The sequence below is a fragment of the Antechinus flavipes genome, chromosome 2, assembly GCF_016432865.1.
Source record: "Antechinus flavipes isolate AdamAnt ecotype Samford, QLD, Australia chromosome 2, AdamAnt_v2, whole genome shotgun sequence".
In the NCBI taxonomy this organism is placed as follows: domain Eukaryota; kingdom Metazoa; phylum Chordata; class Mammalia; order Dasyuromorphia; family Dasyuridae; genus Antechinus; species Antechinus flavipes.
This window is the reverse complement of record NC_067399.1, coordinates 470,960,383-470,981,940: the sequence shown is the minus strand read 5'-3', so window position 1 is coordinate 470,981,940 and position 21,558 is coordinate 470,960,383. Positions and strand designations below refer to the sequence as shown.

General features: G+C 38.3%; 1 protein-coding gene and 1 pseudogene across 1 annotated transcript in view; one reads left to right on the top strand and one right to left on the bottom strand.

Annotated features, from left to right (window-relative positions):
* Window positions 1-21,558, bottom strand: part of RALGPS1 (Ral GEF with PH domain and SH3 binding motif 1) — a 702,309-nt gene that overhangs the window by 221,783 nt on the left and 458,968 nt on the right. The gene's annotated exons all lie outside the window — the stretch shown is intronic.
* On the top strand, window positions 12,799-13,928 carry LOC127550593 (palmitoyltransferase ZDHHC9-like; annotated as a pseudogene).

Below are 21,558 nucleotides of genomic sequence, written 5' to 3'. Positions count from 1 at the left end.
GCAGAATTGTAATCAAAAAAAGGACAAGGGGCAACAACTTTGGGGGCAAAGGGGTGGGAGTGGGGGGTGGGAACATTTGCTCCAGGACAGGAAATTTAAAGAGCTGCAGTCAAATAATTGTATTCTTCTGAAGAAGTAGGAATATAATCCCAATATTAGGAATATATCCCATGTAGATGAAACAGAAAGAAAGGTCCCCTATAATCCAAAATATTAATAACAGAACTTTTATGGTAGCAAAGAAATGGAAACAAAGTAGATAATTACGATTTGGGGGAATAGCTGAACATAGTGTGGCATATGAATGTAATATTGATATATTACAAGAAACAATGGATATGAAAAATTCATAGAAGCATGGGATGACTTACAGAAATAGATTCTGAGTATAGTAAATAGAGTCAGGAAAACAATCTATACAATGACAACAAGCACATATGCAGAAGTGTAACAACAAATACCAGAGGATACAGTGGAAAGAGCCCCCATTGCCTGAGGTGTTAGAAGTCCTAGATTCAAATCTCATCTTTGACATGTGCTATGTCTGTGACATTGGACAAGCTACTTAACTTGTCTCAACCAAGTCTCAACCAAAAAATGAGGTTGGACTAGATTGTCTCTGAGGTTCTAGCTCTGTGACACTACAAACCTAAATGCTAGATAATTAGCATTTAGATAACAAGTTCAACCCTAGAAAAGAGATAAGAAAATGTGCTTCCCTTTGTTCTTTGCAGAGAAATAGGGAATAGAGGGGAAACTACAACTACAGAACAGCATATTCAATTCAGGTTATGTTTTAGTTATCCTGAACTCTCCTCCCCTGCTTTCTTTTTTAGCCTTTGTTACAATATTTGGTTGCCAGATGGAGTGGGGATGGATATAGTTGAAAATAATGGCAACACGGAAATAAAAGGCATCAAACATGTGTTTAAAGGAAGAAGGAACTGGCAAGGAAACTACTTTGAGGACGTGTGGTAAGAAAGCTGAGGTATGGCTACCGCCACAAATAGGTGGCTAGATATGTGAGGGTGGAAGCAGAGACAGGCTTCCCACGGAGGGAATAGTTTCATTGCTTCCTAAGGTTATCCAATGGATAGAAAGAAAGGCTAAATCTTGGCCCAATACAACAGCATTAGCTCCTTCATTATCTTGTCATAAATCACATTACCTGGGGAGAGGGCGAAGCAATAGAACCAGAAACTTTCTCCCCTGGAGAGTTCTTCTTTACCTCCTTCTACAACACCTACCAAAATGGAATCCTTTCTGATAAGAAAGTGGAGTAAGGGAAACAGTGCCTTTCAGACCTTTCATAGTTAGTGCACTATGCTTTCCTGAGAAAACTATCTTATACATTAATCCCAGAAATTTTCTTTTACTCTCCCCAATTTTCCAAACTTTTCCACAATTTAGAAACTGTGGTCTGGGTACATTATGGGTTAGATGCTCAGGTCTGATGTTCTCTACAACCGAGGGTGTGGGATAGTGGTGAGGAGTAGATCTGAAGCCATGTAAGGCAGAAAGCTCTCTGTAGGAGAGACATGCCTTACTATTAATTCTTCTGCCTCTTCCTATCCCTGGTCCTCTTCTTTCTCTGGAAGCTTTGCCCACCTGCTTTTCCAGAGGTGGTAGAATGATGGTGAGCTTGGGATCTGACTCTACTTTGAAAAATAAAAGAGATCCTCTCTTACACAGATGAAACCTTAGGGAGTCCTTAGTCCATCCTTCTCCCTCCTCTCCTCACCCTCTTACCCTAAAAACCACAAATTTCAACATCCTGACTGAAAGAATTCTGGATTTGGAGTAAGGAGAACTAGTTCTAGTACCTTTTCTGATTTGAACTCCAAGTCTCTGTTTTCTCCTCTGTAAAATAAGAGGGTTGGACAAAGCATTCTCTAAGATTTCTTCCACAACCAAAAGTCCTTAAGTATGTGAGATTTGGTTTCTATTAGACTCTACCTCAGCCCAGATTTTATTTCAGTTAGAATTGAATGACTCTTTAAATTTATGCAATTCACTGCATTTCTGGGTCCTCAGTTTCCACCTCTGTAAAATGAAAAGCTTGAACTAGATGATGCCTTTCTCAGCTCTAAAATGAAACTATGATACCAATCAGACTTCCAAGAAAATATTTTAATGATCTAGAAAAAATAACAACAAAATTCATATGGAACAATAAAAAGTCGAGAATCTCAAGGGAATTAATGAAAAAAAAATCAAATGAAGGTGGCCTAGCTGTACCTGATCTAAAATTATATTATAAAGCAGCAGTCACCAAAACCATTTGGTATTGGCTAAGAAATAGATTAGTTGATCAGTGGAAAAGGTTAGGTTCACAAGACAGAATAGTCAACTATAGCAATCTAGTGTTTGACAAACCCAAAGATCCTAACTTTTGGGATAAGAATTCATTATTTGATAAAAACTGCTGGGATAACTGGAAATTAGTATGGCAGAAATTAGGCATGGACCCACACTTAACACCATATACCAAGATAAGATCAAAATGGGTCCATGACCTAGGCATAAAGAATGAGATTATAAATAAATTAGAGGAACATAGGATAGTTTATCTCTCAGACTTGTGGAGGAGAAAGAAATTTGTGACCAAAGATGAACTAGAGACCATTACTGATCACAAAATAGAAAATTTTGATTATATCAAATTAAAAAGCCTTTGTACAAACAAAACTAATGCAAACAAGATTAGAAGGGAAGCAACTAACTGGGAAAACATCTTCACAGCTAAAGGTCCTGATAAAGGCTTCATTTCCAAAATATATAGAGAACTGACTCAAATTTATAAGAAATCAAGCCATTCTCCAATTGATAAATGGTCAAAGGATATGAGCAGACAATTTTCAGATGATGAAATTGAAACTATTATCACTCATATGAAAGAGTGTTCCAAATCATTATTGATCAGAGAAGTGCGAATTAAGACAACTCTGAGATACCACTACACACCTGTCATATTGGCTAAGATGACAGGAAAAAATAATGATGAATGTTGGAGGGGATGCAGGAAAACTGGGACACTGATGCATTGTTGGTGGAGTTGTGAACGAATCCAACCATTCTGGAGAGCAATCTGGAATTACGCCCAAAAAGTTATCAAATTGTGCATACCCTTTGATCCAGCAGTGTTTCTATTGGGCTTATATCCCAAAGAAATATTAAAGAAGGGAAAGGGACCTGTATGTGCCAAAATGTTCGTGGCAGCCCTGTTTGTAGTGGCCAGAAACTGGAAACTGAGTGGATGCCCATCAATTGGAGAATGGCTGGGTAAATTGTGGTATATGAATGTTATGGAATATTATTGTAATATAAGAAATGATCAGCAAGATGAATACAGAGAGGCTTGGAGAGACTTACATGAACTGATGCTAAGTGAAATGAGCAGAACCAGGAGATCATTATACACCTCGACAACGATATTGTATGAGGATGTATTCTGATGGAAGTGGATTTCGTTGACAAAGAGACCTAACTCAGTTTCAATTGATAAATGATGGACAGAAGCAGCTACATCCAAAGAAAGAACACTGGGAAAGGAATGTGAACTATTTGCATTTTTGTTTTTCTTTCCGGGTTATTTTTACCTTCTGAATCCAATTCTCCCTGTGTAACAAGAGAACTGTTCGGTCCTGCACACATATATTGTATCTAGGATATACTGCAACATATCTAATATAAAGGACTGCTTGCCATCTAGGGGAAGGGGTGGAGGGAGGGAGGGGAAAAATCGGAACAGAAGCGAGTGCAAGGGATAATGTTGTAAAAAAATTACCCTGGCATGGGTTCTGTCAATATAAAGTTATTATAAAATAAAATAAAATATTTAAAAAATGTTAACATCCAAAAAAATTATAATACTTGTTAAATAATAAATAAAATTATATTTTAAGTAATTAAAAAAATAAAATAAAATGAAACTATGAAAGTTGGGGTTGGTTGTGGTGATGGCTTCAAATCCTCATTCAGGTCCTTCCCTCAAAGCATCTATTTGCTTGCTTTCAAGTTCTGCTCTACTTTTATTCTTCAAGTCATCAGGTTTCCTGATGCTCAATGAGAAGAAACAACTAATTATTCTTGAGATCGAAGTAGTAAGACTAGTTTAAGTAGAAAGCTACCAAATGACCATTTCTCTCTGGAGGAGTGTGGGAAGTGAGAATGGGGGGAGGCACCCCACCTCCAGCAGCACCCATTTCATTTTGTCTTCTGGTCTCTGTCTCCCTCCCAACAGATCATGCAACTGAGGGAAATTCTAGGCACAAAGTCATGGCTTTTCACAAAGGATAAAATACACAGTGCAGTTTCAACTTCAGATAGTTTAAAGAAGTGAAATCAGACGCAAATATAATTTGTATAAAAATCTGCAGTCTTTGCTGCAACCTTTCTGGACAAAATTAGGCTAATCGCCAAGCCTATTTATAGAAGTTCTGAGTCTCTATGTTTTTTTTCCCTCTCTTGAAACCTTTTAAGTAAAATAAAACTTTCTTTCTAATTACTGAGATCTAGTTTCAGGCTTTGCATCTGATACTTACCATTCCAAGTGGCAGGGAAAGAAAATCAGCAAACCCTCAACAGCATAGCAGCATCTACCACTGGGTATCTCTCCCTAACCTTCCCCCTCCCCAAAACAAACTAGTACATAAATGAGTAACAAGTATTACTGGAAACTTTTACTATTTATTTTTACTATTTATTACTGAAAGCTCTTTGCCCTTTTTCTCTTTTTTTTTCAGGTATAATCATATTTTTTATTGTACTATGTTATGGGGATTCTTATTTCATTCCATAAATCAAAAGTAAAATTAATTAAAAGGAAAAAAAGAAATAACATTGTTCCTGTTTACAGGACTTGGTTTTTTTCATTTTAGGACTCCTGGAATAGAGAAGAAGCCTACAAAGATCAAGAAGTAGATTTTTTTTTTAAATTTAATTTTATTTAATAATAACTTTGTATTGACAGAATCTATGCCAGGATAATTTTTACACAGCATTATCCCTTGCAATCACTTATGTTTCGTTTTTTCCCCTCCCTCCCTCCTCCCCCCCCCAAGATGGCAAGCAGTCCTATATATGTTAAATATGTTGCAGTATATCCTAGATACAATACATATTTGCAGAACCGAACAGTTCTCCCGCTGCACAGGGAGAATTGGATTCAGAAGGTAAAAATAACTCGGGAAGAAAATCAAAAATCAAATAGTTCACATTCATTTCCCAGTATTCCTTCTTTGGGTGTAGCTGTTTCTGTCCATCATTTATCCAATGAAACTCAGTTAAGTCTCTTTGTCAGAGAAATCCACTTCCATCAGAATACATCCTCATACAATATCGTTGTCGAAGTATATAATGATCTCCTGGTTCTGCTCATCTCACTTAGCATCAGTCCATGTAGGTCTCTCCAAGCCTCTCTGTATTCATCCTGCTGGTCATTCCTTACAGAGCAATAATATTCCATAACATTCATATACCACAATTTACCCAGCCATTCTCCAATTGATGGGCATCCATTCATTTTCCAGTTTCTAGCCACTACAAACAGGTCTTTGCCCTTTTTCTCAAGTTTTTATTTGCTTCCCTAACTTAAGAAAGAAGTTATTATAAGCATCAAGCTGAACATAATCAAAATGTCATATATCATACCACTGGTCTTTAGCCAGATTTATTATGACCTATTAGTGCTATAATTTGGGACAGCAGGAAGAAATCAGGGTTCCAATCTTAGCTTAGCTAGTGACTAGCTGTGGGCAACTTAGTTAAAATATCAAAGAACTTAAAGTGGGAATGGACCTTAAGATATCATTTTACCCAACACCCTCATTTTTACACATGAGAAAATTGTGGCTCAAAGAGTTTGTTAAAGGGCTTGTCCAAAACACATTTAATTGTATAGTTAAGTTTCAACACAGGTCCTTACACTCTAAACTTTCCAGCCTATTCATTATACTACACAGGCAATTTTTCCTTTTTTTTTTTTGTTGTTGTTGTTGTTGTCCAGTCATTTTAGCATGTCCTATTCTTCATGACCCCATTGGGGGTTTTCTTGGCAAAGATAAAGGAGAAACTGAAGCCAACAGGATTAAGTGACTTGCCCAACATCACACAACTAGTAAATGTCTAAGGCCACATTTGAATTTAGGAAGATAAATCTTCCTGACTTCAAACCCAGCATTCTATTCACTGCACCATCTACTTGCATCAAATGATTTTTGACAAATGATTATTAAGTGTCTATGATGTGCTAGGCACTACCTTTTTGGCTTCATTTTCCTTCCTGCAATATGGGTGTGATAATGCATCTCTATCTCCCCATGTCTCTCATTCACTCTGAGTAATTGCAAAGCTCAAATGAGAGCATAGATAGGCATGTACTTTGTAAATTTAAAAGTATTATCCATGTGATTGGATATGTGAGGGAAGGAAGAAGACAATGGCAAAATAAGGGAATAATCAACTAATATAAGATCAAGCTACCCAACATTTTTGCTACTCAAATTCATTCTTTCTCAAATATTCTTTCTATCTTCCTCCTCATCTGTTCTCTATCTCCCCTCAAGTTCCAGATAACACTTACCTAAGTAAAAAACAAACAAAAATTTAAAAATATTATTTGTGTATACAATTTCCATCCTTTAAATGTGCAAGGAAGAGGCAAAAATGTTATGAGAGAGAAAACAAAGCCATAGGTTTTTAAGTTATCTGAGGCTCATTATGGAAGGAGAAAATTTAGGGAGTTTAGGAATTTCCTGTTTCTCCTTAATACTAATGCCTTCCCTTTGTTGATTACCTCAAATTTATCTTTGTATGTATGTATGTTTGTGTGTATCTTTTTTGTATACTTGCTTTCTACCCATTATATCATAAACTCCTCAAGGACTGGGACTGTCTTTTACTTTTCTTTGGAATTCAGTAAGCATGATGGCTTCTGGTGACCTAAGACTAAATGGAAGATCCAAGAGCCAGACACATCAATCTAGGAGCAATCTGCATAAAGGGAATAATTAAACTCTTGGGAGCTAAGGACATTACTAAGTGAAAGGGAAAGGAAAAAAAGGGGCTCAGGGTAGTGCTTTAGGGCATGCTGAAAATGCTCCATCAGGGCTAAAATAGAGCCTGAATGCTTAAAGACTGAATTCAGAGGTCTCATTAAATCCATGGATTAAGGAAATACCTGCAAATACCTTAGTCTTATCCAAGCCAAACTCATAAGGCATTTAAAAAATCTAAGAGAAGACACTTGGCCAAATACATTAAAAGATTTAATGACATCCTGATATCAAAGCAAAATGGCAAGAATGTATTTGCAACAATTAGCATCTGTGAAATACAAGTTTTAATGAATATTTTCGGAATGTTAAAATGGATCATAACAGATTTGGAAAGTATCCTCGTTAAAAAGGCACAATATTGAGGAAATAGAGTTCATTGGCCTAGGACAACCATAGAAAAATTAAATTTCTTTGTTTTAAAAAAGAGGAATCTTGATAGATATTCATAGAATTTATATGATAAACAGGAATTTATAGGAATTTATTGTTTTATAACATTATTTTATAGAATATAAATTACTTTATAGAGCAGTAATCAAAGCTGATAAATACCATTAGATCTGTTAAATGTAATCCACTTTGGATTGGTTTATCTCTAGTTGGGAGTTAATGAAATACCTAAAATCCAAGAATGGAATCAAGAAGGCCATCTGCATGCTGTTTGGCCAACAACATGTCAACCTTATCATTAGCAAAATGTACATTTTGTTGATTGAGAATCATAGGGTCATAGAAAGTAACTTAGAGAATCTCAACTAATGTGCATTATCTACCAATCGGGAAATTGAACTCCAGGGAGGGAAAGTGTCTTCCTCCCTGACCACTTAGATAATATCTAATCTTCTGACTTTAAGCCCAGTACTCTTGGCACCACAGCACAACAAATAATGGCTCTTTTTAGAACTTCACAAAAGGAAATCCTTCATTAGTATTCTAACAACCTCTTCTCTTTTATCTGATGTTGTGGTGAATCAGCCTCATGAACCTACTCTGATAGGCTGTTAATAGAAGGATAATCAACAAATTTCGATGTTACTATGAGATTCTAAGATGTTGCTCATATAAATGTATGTGTGTGTATATATGTGTGTGTGTGTATGTGTGAATATATATGTGTGTGTGTGTGTATATATATATATATATATATGTACATATATATATATATATCTTTTTTTTTCTCTTCACTCAATATACCTCGCTTCAGCCAGACTTTGAGATTTTGTTACTTTGTTACTTCACTTTTCCCCCCAGTTAAGCAATATGGTATATATATTTTTTATTATAGATTTTTATTTAGAAGATATATGCATGGGTAATTTTGTAACATTGACAATTGCCAAACCTTTTGTTTCAATTTTTCCCCTCTTTCCCCTCCCCCCATCTCCTCCCCCAGATGGCAGGTTGAATATACGTGTTAAATATGTTAAAGTATAAATTAAATACAAAATAAGTATACATGTCCAAACAGTTATTTTGTTGTTCAAAAAGAATCGGACTCTGAAACAGTGTACTATTAGCCTGTGAAGGAAATAAAAAATGCAGGTGGACAAAAATAGAGGGATTGGGAATTCTATGTAATGGTTCTTAGTCATCTCCCAGAGTTCTTTCTCTGGGTATAGCTGGTTCAATTCATTCCTGCTCCATTGGAACTGGTTTAGTTCATCTCATTGCTAAAGATGGTCAAGTCCATAAGAATTGATCATCATATAGTATTGTTGTTGAAGTATATAATGATCTCCTGGTCCTGCTCATTTCACTCAGCATCAATTTATGTAAGTCTCTCCAGGCCTTTCTGAAATCATCCTGCTGGTCATTTCTTACTTAACAATGATATTCCATAATATTCATATACCACAATTTATTCAGCCATTTTTCAATTGATGGGCATCCACTCACTTTCCAGTTTCTGGCCACTATGAAGGGGACTGCCACAAACATTCTTGCACATACAGGTCCTTTTCCCTTCTTTAAAATCTCTTTGGGATATAAGCCAGGAGTAACATTGCTGGATCAAAGGGTATGCACAGTTTGATAACTTTTTGAGCATAGTTCCAAATCATCTCCAGAATGGCTAGATGTATTCACAATTCCACAGCAATGTATTAGCGTCCCTGTTTTCCCACATCCCCTCCAACATTCTGCATTATCTTTCCCTGTCATTCTAGCCAATCTGACAGGTGTAGTGGTATCTCAGAATTATCTTAATTTGCATTTCTTTGATTAATAATGACTTGGAGCATCTTTTCATATGGCTAGAAATAGTTTCAATTTCTTCGTCTGAAAATTGTCTGTTCATATCCTTTGACCATTTATCTTTTTTTTTTTTAAATAACTTTTTATTGACAGAACCCATGCCAGGGTAAGTTTTTTACAGCATTATCCCTTGCACTCACTTCTGTTCCGATTTTTCCCCTCCCTCCCTCCACCCCCTCCCCCAGATGGCAAGCAGTCCTTTACATGTTGAATAGGTTACAGTATATCCTAGATACAATATATGCGTGCAGAACCGAATAGTTCTCTTGTTGCACAGGGAGAATTGGATTCAGAAGGTATAAATAATCTGGGAAGAAAAACAAAAATGCAGTTTATATTCATTTCCCAGTGTTCTTTCTTTGGGTGTAGCTGCTTCTGTCCATCCTTGATCACTTGAAACTGAATTAGCTCTCTTTATCGAAGAGATCCACTTCCATCAGAATACATCCTCAAACAGTATCGTTTTTGAGGTATATAATGATCTCCTGGTTTTGCTCATTTCACTTAGCATCAGTTCATGTAAGTCTCGCCAGTCCTCTCTGTATTCATCCCACTGGCCATTCCTTACAGAACAACAGTATTCCATAATGTTCATATACCACAATTTACTCAACCATTCTCCAATTGATGGGCATCCATTCATTTTCCAGCTTCTAGCCACTACAGACAGGGCTGTCACAAACATTTTGGCACATACAGATCCCTTTCCTTTCTTTAGTATCTCTTTGGGGTATAAGCCCAGTAGAAACACTGCTGGATCAAAGGATATGCACAGTTTGATAACCTTTTGAGCATAATTCCAAATTGCTCTCCAGAATGGCTGGATGTGTTCACAACTCCACCACCAATGTATCAGTGTCCCTGTTTTCCCACATCCCCTCCAACATTCTGCATTATCTTTCCCTGTCATTCTAGCCAATCTGACAGGTGTGTAGCGATATCTCAGAGTTGTCTTAATTTGCATTTCTCTGATTAATAATGATTTGGAGCATATTTTCATATGTCTATAAATAGTTTCAATTTCTTCATCTGAGAATTGTCTGTTCATATCCTTTGACCATTTATCAATTGGAGAATGGTTTGATTTCTTATAAATTAGAGTCAATTCTCTATATATTTTGGAAATGAGGCCTTTATCAGAACCTTTGATTGTAAAAATGTTTTCCCAGTTTATTGTTTCCCTTCTAATCTTGTCTGCATTTGTTTTGTTTGTACAAAAACTTTTCAATTTGATATAATCAAAATTTTCTATTTTGTGGTCAATAGTGATTTCTAGTTCTTCTTTGGTCATAAATTCCTCCCTTTTCCACAGGTTTGATCATTTATCAAATGGAGAATGGCTTGGCTTCTTATAAATTAGAGTCAATTCTCTATATATTTTGGAAATGAGGCCTTTATCAGAACCTTTGATTGTAAAAATGTTTTCCCAGTTTATTGTTTCCCTTCTAATCTTGTTTGCATTTGTTTTGTTTGTACAAAAACTTTTCAATTTGATATAATCAAAATTTTCTATTTTGTGGTCAATAGTGATCTCTAGTTCTTCTTTGGTCATAAATTCCTCCCTCTTCCACAGGTTTGACCATTTATCAAATGGATAATGGCTTGGTTTCTTATAAATTAGAGTCAATTCTCTATATGTTTTGGAAATGAGGCCTTTATCAGAACCTTTGACTGTAAAAATGTTTTCCCAGTTTATTGCTTCCCTTCTAATCTTGTTTGCATTAGTTTTGTTTGTACAAAAACTTTTTAATTTGATATAATCAAAATTTTCTCTTTGGTGATCAGTAATGATCTCTAGTTCTTCTTTGTCATAAATTCCTTCCTCTTCCATAGGTCTGAGAGGTAAACTATCTGATGTTCTTCTAATTTATTTATAATCTCATTCTTTATGCCTAGGTCATGAACCCATTTTGACCTTATCTTAGTGTACAATGTTGAGTGTGAGTCAATGACTAGTTTCTGCCATATTAGTTTCCAATTTTCCCAGCAGTTTTTGTCAAACAGTGAGTTCTTATCCCAAAAGCTAGGGTCTTTGGGTTTGTCAAACAGTGGAGTATTAAAGTTATTGACTGTTTTGTCCTTTGAACCTAACCTATTCACTGATCAAACTAGTCTATTTCTTAGACAATACCAAGTGGTAACTGCCACTTTACAATATAATTTTAGATCTGGTACAGCTAGGCCACCTTCATTTGATTTTTTTTCATTAATTCCCTTGAAATTCTTGACTCTATGACCTTTTCCATATGAACTTTGCTGTTATTTTTTTCTAGGTCATTAAAGTAGTTTTTTGGGAGTCTGATTGGTATAGCGCTAAATAAATATATTAGTTTAGGTAATATTGTCATCTTTATTATATTTGCTCGCTCTATCCAAGAGCATTTAATATTTTTCCAATTAATTAGAACAGATTTAATTTGTGTGGAAAGTGTTTTGTAGTTTTGCTCATAAAGTTTCTGATTTTCCCTTGGCAGATAGATTCCTAAGTATTTTACACTATCAGTAGTTACTTTAAATGGAATTTCTCTTTGTAACTCTAAGTGTACCATTATATGGTACACTTATGGCACTTTATCTCTTACAATCTGACCATTTCACATGAATTGCCATAGCATGAAAGGACAACTAACTAATTCCTGGGAACATTCTGTACTTTTTCTATCCTTGGAGAATTGTTCAAAGAACTCTTCTTACCTGGAATTCTGTCCATCAGTTCTGGTCAAATCTTATATATCTTTATGTCATCTACTCTTTGTAGCCTTCTCTGATTCAACAGGAAGTTACCCATTCTCACTCTGAACTTCCTTACAAATTTGTTTATGTAATAGGAGATTCTACTCAACAGTGGAACCTTTCACTATTTGTATTCAGTGCTGGTAGAGAATTTTGGATGACCATAACTATGGAACTATGTATGATCTGAGTTTTTCATTTCAAGGTACACAGACTAGACCAAGTCTTAAAAAATATCCACTCTGCCATCTAGGAAACTCTATGCCACGATACCATGGGGAAACAATGTAGCTCAAATCAATAGGAGGAATGGATCAAATGCTGAATATTCCAAATATCTGCTCAGACCCATTTATTAATTCTTTAAGGAAAGGGTGATAATCCTGTCTCAGATATACAGAAAAAAAGCTATAAACCCATTTTAGGACAATCTATGACCGTCTTTCAGGAATGTCTTCTTATCCTCAGGAAAAGAGTGATAAGTGCTTTTCTTCTATGTTCAAAGAGGAATATCTCAGAGAGGAAGATAAACTCGTCTTAAGAATATCCATTGGGTTTGCTCCCTTCCAGAGGAGGACGCCACCTTTCCCACCGAAGTTCCGGTCGCCAGGGTTAAAAGTCAGATTTTTGATGATGTCTGGCTTGACAGAAGCACAGCCACTGGTACCACCAGAGCTGTGGTTCTGAACCTGGACTTGACCCAAATCACATTTCTCCTGTGACTGAAGGCAAGCTTAGGAGGTGTATTGCAGCCATGTCTGTGATGGTGGTGAGGAAGAAGGTGACTTGAAAATGGGAGAAGCTCCCAGGCAGGAACACCTTCTGCTGCAATGGATGCATTATGATGGCCCGGCAGAAGGGAATCTTCTACTTGACCCTCTTCCTCATTCTGGGGACCTGCATGTTGTTCTTTGCTTTTGAGTGCAGCTACTTCGCTGTTCAGCTGTCTCCTGCCATCCCCATCTTTGCAGCCGTCCTTTTCCTCTTTTCCATGGCTACGCTGCTATGGATGAGCTTCAGTGACCCCGGTGTGATTCCCTGGGTCCTGCCAGATGAAGCAGCTTTCATTGAAATGGAGATAGAGGCGATTAACAGCATGGTGCCACAGGGTCAGCGTCCACCCCCTCGAATCAAGAATTTCCACATCAACAACCAGATCGTGAAACTAAAGTATTGTTATACATATAAGATCTTCAGCCCACCCCTCCACCCTCCCGGGCCTCCCACTGCAGCATCTGTGACAATTGTGTGGAACGCTTTGACCATCATTGTCCCTGGGTCGGAAATTGTGTCGGCAAGAGGAACTACTGCTACTTCTACCTCTTCATCCTTTCTCTCTCCCTACTCACCATCTATGTCTTCACCTTCAACACAGTCTATGTGGCCCTCAAATCCTTGAAAATCGGCTTCCTGGAGACGTTGAAAGAAACTCCTGGCCCTGTCCTGGAAGTGCTCATCTGCTTCTTCATTCTCTGGTCTGTGGTGGGCCTGACAGGATTCCATACTTTCCTAGTGGCCCTCAACCAGACAACAAATGAAGATATTAAAGGTTTCTGGACAGGGAAGAACCGAATACAGAACCTGTACAGTCATGGCAATACCCTAAAGAACTGCTGTGAGGTGCTGTGTGGCCCCTTGCCTCCCAATGTGCTGGATTGACAAGGCATATTGCCACTGGAAGAAAGTGGAACTCGACCCTCAAGCACTCAAGAGTCCAGGAGCAGCCCATTTCCACAGAGCCCAGTGGTCCCCACAGAGCCATTGAGCTCAAATGAGCTGTCCCTGAAAGCCCGTGTTCCCGAGGAGATGCAGTCCAGTGTTCTGACCCAGCAGGGTCTCAAGTCCCCGGAGACTCCCCAGGAGGCCTCTGGAACCGACAAGTAGCTTCTCGGTGCAGCAGAGAAAGAGAGACCTGTGTTTTTCTTTAATGAGAGCGGAGAGTAATTGAGAGGGAGAAGACAACCTTGAGACAGAGGGCAAGTGAGCCATCCCTTTTGCCATTTCAATTTGGTCTCTGTTCACCCAATTCTGGGGAATATTCTCTATACGAGCTATTTTTTTCCTGGACTTCAGGAAGCAGCAGAGTGACGTCCATTACATATAGTAGCTTGAAACCTGGGTTTTGAGGCCCAGGGCCTTGGCGTTCCCTTTGGGTTACTTCTCTGGCTCCGCTGAGGGGACGGGAGGGAGAGTTGTTGATGTCCCGTTATTTGTCCCTGGACCAGAGCATCCTCACCCGTTTCTGTCCATTGAATCCTCGAAGGCCCAACCGGAAGCGATTTGAGCCCGATTTCCGCCCCGAAGAGGAAGAGAGGGATGGATGGGGACGGGGGCCGAGCTGTGACTGGCAGGCTTTTGGTGCCATCGGTGCCGTGCCAGTTCCTGCCTGTGGGGTGGGATCCTTCTATTTGGACACTTGTATTTATTAACATAGTTTCCTTCTTCAGTCTCTCTCCCCATTCTCTACCTCTCTACCCCCCTTCTTTTGCAATTAGCTAGAAGTCAGTAGGAATAGTTAGTGAGTTAACAATTTGTAGTTTTCATAGCCCAACTCCCGACTTTGTAATGTCTGTGCCACCCTCAGTAAGAAATTGTGTGATGATGCCAATAGCTCCAACCCCACCGTTCTCTCTGTCTCTCTCTCGATCTCTGTCTCGCTCTTGATCTCTTTCTCTCTGGCTCTTTCTTCTCTCTTTTCTAATCTCCTTTTCAGACTTTTGCTCCATTTGGGAGCAATAACAGTTAAAAAGTCTGCACTTTGGTGCCTCCTTTTCTGCAAGGGGTTTTCAAGTGTTCAGAAATGCTACCCCTTTTATCCCCCTCCCCAACTTCAAGTTCAGTCCAACTTGAGGCCTCCGATGGTCTCGAGTGCACAAATGAATAAATTGAGGCACAAAGGAATGGCTGCAGAGCTGATAAGAAGGGGGACGAGTTAACTCACCGGCCGTGGCCAGTATTTCCTTCCTTCTCCCTCTTCCCTTAGGGCTAACTCTCATAGCACTTCTGCCAGTCTCTGTAAATGTAGAGGCCCAGGATGATCCCCAAGCCCTACCCCTCCTACCCCCCCAGTAGTGGGCTGAGTCCCCCGTCCAGCATTTGGGGGACTGGTTTTCTCCAGCCCTCAGCTGCGCTTCAGGGATAAGGATTTGTGTATCAAATGCAGCTGTGTTTCTGAGAGAGTCTATGTTCTCCCCTCCCCTTCTAAATGGGGTCCTGTGGAGATGACTTTAATGGGGAGAGGGTTAACCAGGGCTTTTTATCTGTTTGAAGGTGATTAAACTGTGTTGATGCAAAAAAAAAAAAGTATCCATTGAAAGAATTCCAAAACATCTCAGATGTATCTAAAGACATGGTGGTACATGAGTTTATCTTAGATGTTCCCAGAGACTGGATGATAGGTGAATCTATCTCAAACATATCCAAGAAGAGGATGACATAGAGTTTCAGGGATATTCTGGGAAAGAAAGATAATGAGCTCTTTCTCAATTTGTTGTTGATTTGGGGTACATACTTCACTCTAACTCCCCTTGCCTACTACATCCCTAATAGCATTTGAGCTTCTCATTAGTCTGAAAGAGTTGGAGTTGCCAATACATGGATAAACACAATCTGTTCGTCCTGTTGAGAGTGGGGAATGCAATAGGAGGATTAAGAAAGAATCCAAAATGATTGCTCCAAAAAGGAGTTGAGATTGAGTGTAGCTTGAGGTATCTAAGAAGGGCCAATGAAAGGATTAATAGGTTTCCAAGAATAGGTGCGGCATAAAATTCCTCATCATAAATAAGTGATGTTGACAGAAACCAAGGATACTAACTGAAGGGTTAGAAAAAAGAGAGTTTGTTCCCTGATGACTGACTTTTCAAAGACATGCATGAATAGCTGCTAAATCAGACCCAATCCCAAATAAGAAGGACAGCTGACAATTCTTTCTACCCCAAGTTTCTGCCAGGTAGCAATGGTTGTATTACAAATTACTCCTACTTTTTCTACCCAGGTATATTTCATGTCAGCACAAAGACAGGGTGACCCACCTTTGGGCTAAACCTTTCTCTAGGGATGTACAAGCCTAGGCAAAGGAATTCTGGAAGTAGGGTTGGAACTTGCCTTGGGATGGAAGTTACCTTTCCCACCCTATGTAATATCTTACAGCCTTCTCCTGAATGTTAGAATCAAATATAATTAACAAATTAAAGGGGAAAAAACAGAAGAATTTTGCATGAAAAGTCACAAGAGACAGATATAGATTTAGAGATAGAAGATACTCTTGAGGGGGCTGACCATGGTGACCTTTAAAATCTGCTCCAGATCCAAGGATCCCACGTGAGATTGTGAGATACTGGGATACCACTAACTGTGACTGAGACAATGGCCATCACTTTTATCACTCCCATTGTACAGCACTTAAACATCTCTCCACCACTCCTTTAGGTAATTTTCTTGTAATTAAATTATATACTCCATTCGTGTTCTACTCTGGTGTCTTTATGATACAGAGCTGATCATGGATTCTTAACGTCTCTGCTAGCAGAGTATAATGTCTAGCAGCTCCAACCAAACTAGAGAACTTTGAGCAAAGACTGAGGCAATAGATTGTTGATATGTGTTTGAGGATTGTCTTGGTTACATGAGGAGAGGCACAAACATTTTTATGTAAGTTTTGATACACCAGTTCATGAAGATGATCCATTAAGTAAGAGAGGGGTTATAATTCCAAACCATTATCTTTATACACATGATTTCCAAATCCATAAATGTGAGTATAATCTTTTTTTCCCCTGAATTCCAGTCAAGTATCATCAACTTCCTATTGAACTTTCCACCTGAATCTCACTAGCCTCCCCTTAACTCCTGTTACCTTCCATCAAACTTCCAGATTTCTAGTTGAGAGCACTAGTCATTGTTTCATTGGAAGCTTTGGCATCATCCTTGACTATTTCTTGCCTATAGCTTTATCTATGTCACTAGTTTGCTCAAAAATTTTCAGTGGATCCAAGATAAAATAGAAACTCCACACTCTGGCATGTCAAGTTTTCTACAACCTACCTCCTAGGTTTATTTCATATTATTATACTTCATATACTTTCTGTCCTAAACAAACTGTTCTAGAGTTGTTCCTAAAACTCAGTAAACATCTCATCTTATTTAATCCCTGTGCCTTGGGATAGACTATCCACACATGCCATCTCCCATTTGAAGTTTTTTCCTCATATTGGATATGTGAAGATATACCCAATAATTGATTCTCTCTCTCTCTCTCTCTCTCTCTCTCTCTCTCTCTCTCTCTCTCTCTCTCTCTCTCTCTCTGTATGTGTGTCTGTCTGTATGTCAGTATGTCTCTCTTTCTCTCTTCTCTTCATCTCTTCAAAAGACCTTGTATTTACTCATCTATATACATGTAATAGCTCAAACTCTCGTAAGCCTTTTAACGCAGGATCTGTTTTTGTCACTGCATTTTCAAATTCCAACACTGTGTTTTGCACACAGTAGGCATTCAGTAAATGTTGGATGAATTGAATTCCATCTGTGGATGTGGATGACTTAGTACTCACATTGAGGACATCAGAGATTTGAAATGCAGTATATGCTGCCACCATGTGCTTTGATTTACATGGACTCAATTACCAGCTTTAATTCAGAAGCTTAACAGATGGATATTTGTGTTTTCTCATCTTTTATGAGTTTTAAAAAGAAATCTATTGAAAGAACTAATCACAGAAAACATGAAAAAACAAATACTTAAAGATTAAGTCTTAAATACTTAGGTATAGTTTGATGCCTTTCACCTTTAACTATTATCTATCAATTTATCCTATCTCCAATCCCAATTCTAATCTTTGATTAGAGTATAATTTTCTAACTCACCTGGAATCCTATATTAGAGTCAGATCCCCACTGAGATTGGAATGTGGCTCCAGGATTCAGGCTAAGTTAACTAAAGAAAGTTTTCCCAGTGTCTCAAAGCTGCCAATTGTGGTAACTTAAGAAATATTCCTGTGACTACTTTCTTTCACCGTTTGCTGCTGAAGTCACCCTCAGAGGTCTCAGCTCCCTTAGGAGGCTGCAAGGCAGGATAAAGAAAGACTAAGAAACACTCACCAAGTACTATGCTGCTAATGCCAGGGCATTCATCTCCATAGAAAACTCTCTAATCATAGGAACATATTCTTTTTTAGAAGACAGCAAGAGATACTTCGCATGTTACTTTTTAATATTTATTTCAGCAAGCAGCTACTAAGTTCCCTAATGAGATCAAATCAAGAAGACCTGGACAGTCTAGATCTCTAGATAATGAAAGAATTAGTGGATGGAATTGCAGGGTAGCAGCTTTGGTGGTCTTTGAAATACTATTGGACGGGGACCTCTGAAAAAATTGTCTCAATTTTTAAAAATTGTTGATATCTTTGGGGTTTACATCACCTTTATGTCCACCTACATCTTAATTCTAATCATCCAGGTCTTTAAAAGATAAAGCAAAAAATCAGCTCAGTAAAACTCACCAATAAATCAACAGTTTGACAATCTCCAGGAGTCCTCAAACTTTTTAAATAGGGAGCCAGTTCACTGTCCCTCAGACTGTTGAAGGGTTGGAATATAGTGAAAACAAAAACTTTGCTTTGTGGTCCTTTAAATAAAGAAACTTCATAGCCCTGGGTGAGGGGGATAAACGTCTTCAGCTGCCACATCTGGCCCACAGGCCGGAGTTTGAGGACCCCTGATAGGCAATACCTTGTATGCATAGTCCCCACCTCTGCAAAGATGGCCTTGGGTCCACAAGTCTTTGACATGGGTTTTCCCAGAAGTAATTTACTCAGAGAGTCTGTATCTCTTCCCACAGAACATTTCTAAACCACATTTGATCAGAGCTTTGTGAACATAGGTTTCAAACTGGTCTCACTGCCATAACCAAAAGAAGCTGAGGCATCTTCTCTTTGGAGTTTTAGAAACAGGAGAGAGCCTGTCTGTGCAGAGTGGTTTGGGTGCAGACTGTCTCCGGATGGACCCCCTGGCATCCCTGGATTTCTCTAACCTAAAGGTGGGCAGGATCCAAGGTTACGTTTTCATGGTGCCCATAAACTAACTGACTACACTGAATACATCCTTTCTTGTAGTCTGTGCCTGACCTTATTTACTGAATCACATCATTCACATAGGAAAAATGAATGTCCTAGAGTACATGACAACAGTATTGACAAAGTAGCTACCAAGACATACTTTCTGTCTCTATGAAAAATGGAAAGGGTGTGGGCAGGGACTACAAACTTTTTCATGAACATGATTTTATTCTGTGATTGTATGCATGTATATGTATATCTGTATATGCATAAACATATCTATGCATAGGAAATCACAAAGTCCTGAAGCTGTCAAATTCTGGGATGTATGTGTGCATATGTTTCATTCAGCCCTCTCATTTTATAGTCAAGGAAAATGAGATCATGGAAAGTTAGATGATGTGCTCAAGGTCACACAGGGAGGATCAAAGGCAGAATCTGAACTCAAGTCTTTTGACTCTGGAGTCAGTTCTTTTTCCTAAAGATCCAAAATGAGGAATCAGACTATTCTAGTGTGGTACAGCAGAAAGAGTGCTAACTACATCTTTTGTGAAATCTATTAAAACAGCTTAGCATAGCAAACAGGAAACAACAAATAAAAACAAGTTACATATGAAGTTATATGATCACATGTACTCACACATATATGTCTATATAATATGTATAACTGTATACCTGTATTTATGTATATGTGGTACACATACATGTACATACTCTACAGTATTTACATATATGCATATAAATGTGCACTCACCTAGCACTGTGCTGCTACTGACAGGGCATTCATCTCCATAGAAAACTCTCTAATCAAAGGAACATAACTTTTCATTTTACTCTTTTTTTAGAAGATAGCAAGAAACCCTTCACATGTTATTTTTTAACATTTATTTCAGCAAGCAGCTACTAAATTCCCTAATGAGATCAAATCAAGCAGACTTGGACAGTCTGGATCTCTAGGTAATGAAAGAATTAGTGGATGGAATTGCAGGGTAGTAGCTTTGGTGGTCTTTGAATCTCCACAATTCTTTTTCTGAATGCATATGGGACTTTCTATCCAGAGTCTATTGGGATTGCTTTGGATCACTGAACCACTGAAAAGAACCAAGTCTTTTATAGTTGATCATTGCACATTCTTATTGTTATTGTGTACAATGAGTTCCTGGTTCTGCTTGTTTTGCTCAGCGTCAGTTCATGTAAATCTTTCTAGGCCTTTCTAAAATCAGTTTAATGATGAATAGAATATAGAATGTTTGTAAAAAAAATTACACAGAATGGTAGAACACGGAACATGGAGAGTGGAAGTTCTAAATGGGATTTTATATATTTATATATGTAGCTTAATACTTTCACTGCATGAGAAAAGTCACGTTCCCTGAAGAGAAGGTTGCTCAAGGTCACAGAACTAGTCAGGGAAAGGACCAGGTCTAGAACCCAGGTTGGATCCCAGGGTAAAGCTTTTTTCTTTTTTTAAACTACGAAAGCAACATAAAGTAAATTTGCTGATTGTGTTCTGGGCTGGACATGGGACCTCAAATACTCTCTCTACAAACCTACAGGGAAGGAAAAAAACAAAACAACAACAGGACTAAAATAGAAATGTCTGGTTTGTCAGCTGGGATTCTCCCCTTCCAGCATGTCTCTGCTGAAGCATTCTGTTTATAAAATGCTTCTGCAGACAGGGAAATGGAGATGGACTGAATTTAGGTTTAAATGTGAACAGGAAGTTGTGGGGTTTGGGGTTTGGAATGGGGAAAGGTAGGATTGTATCTTAATGTTGTTAAATGCTCTCTGGAAATGAAAAAGAAGGTGCCCCAAACTCATGGCTCTCTAGGAAGGAAGAGGACTGGCAGATGAGGAAAGGAAAAGGCAGATCCCAGTTTGTTTTTTATCCCTCAGGGATTGAGGACTGTGTATTAGATCCGGGGGTGGGAGGAGGATGGTTATCACATGTAGGCTGACACTCCCCAACAACAGTACTCCATCATGAAATTTTTTTCCAAGTATGATGAAAATTGTTTTTGGCTAAATCTAACCTGTTATATCAAGACCTGGCAAAGCGAGGTGGAAACAAGGCTGTCTTCATGGTGACATAAGCTGACCCATGATTTAAAAATTCACAAAGAAGACTGATAGCTGGATTACTATTTGATTTTAAGCTTCTGTTTTTGCTTTAGAACAAAAGAGCTTTTTTCTCAAGGGGAAATAGGTAGTTTTCTCTTACTTTCCTCACAGAGCAGTGTTAAGTGAAAGTGCGTGCATGCATATGTGTGTGTGTGTGTGTGTGTGTGTGTGTGTGTGTGTGAGAGAGAGAGAGAGAGAGAGAGAGAGAGAGAAAGAGAGAGAGAGAGAGACAATATTTTGATCACTTCAGTGAGTCTGATGAATACAGACATGTTAGGATCATAGGATAAGAGATTTAGAGCTGGAAGGGATGTGAGAGTACATCTTATTCAACCCATTTA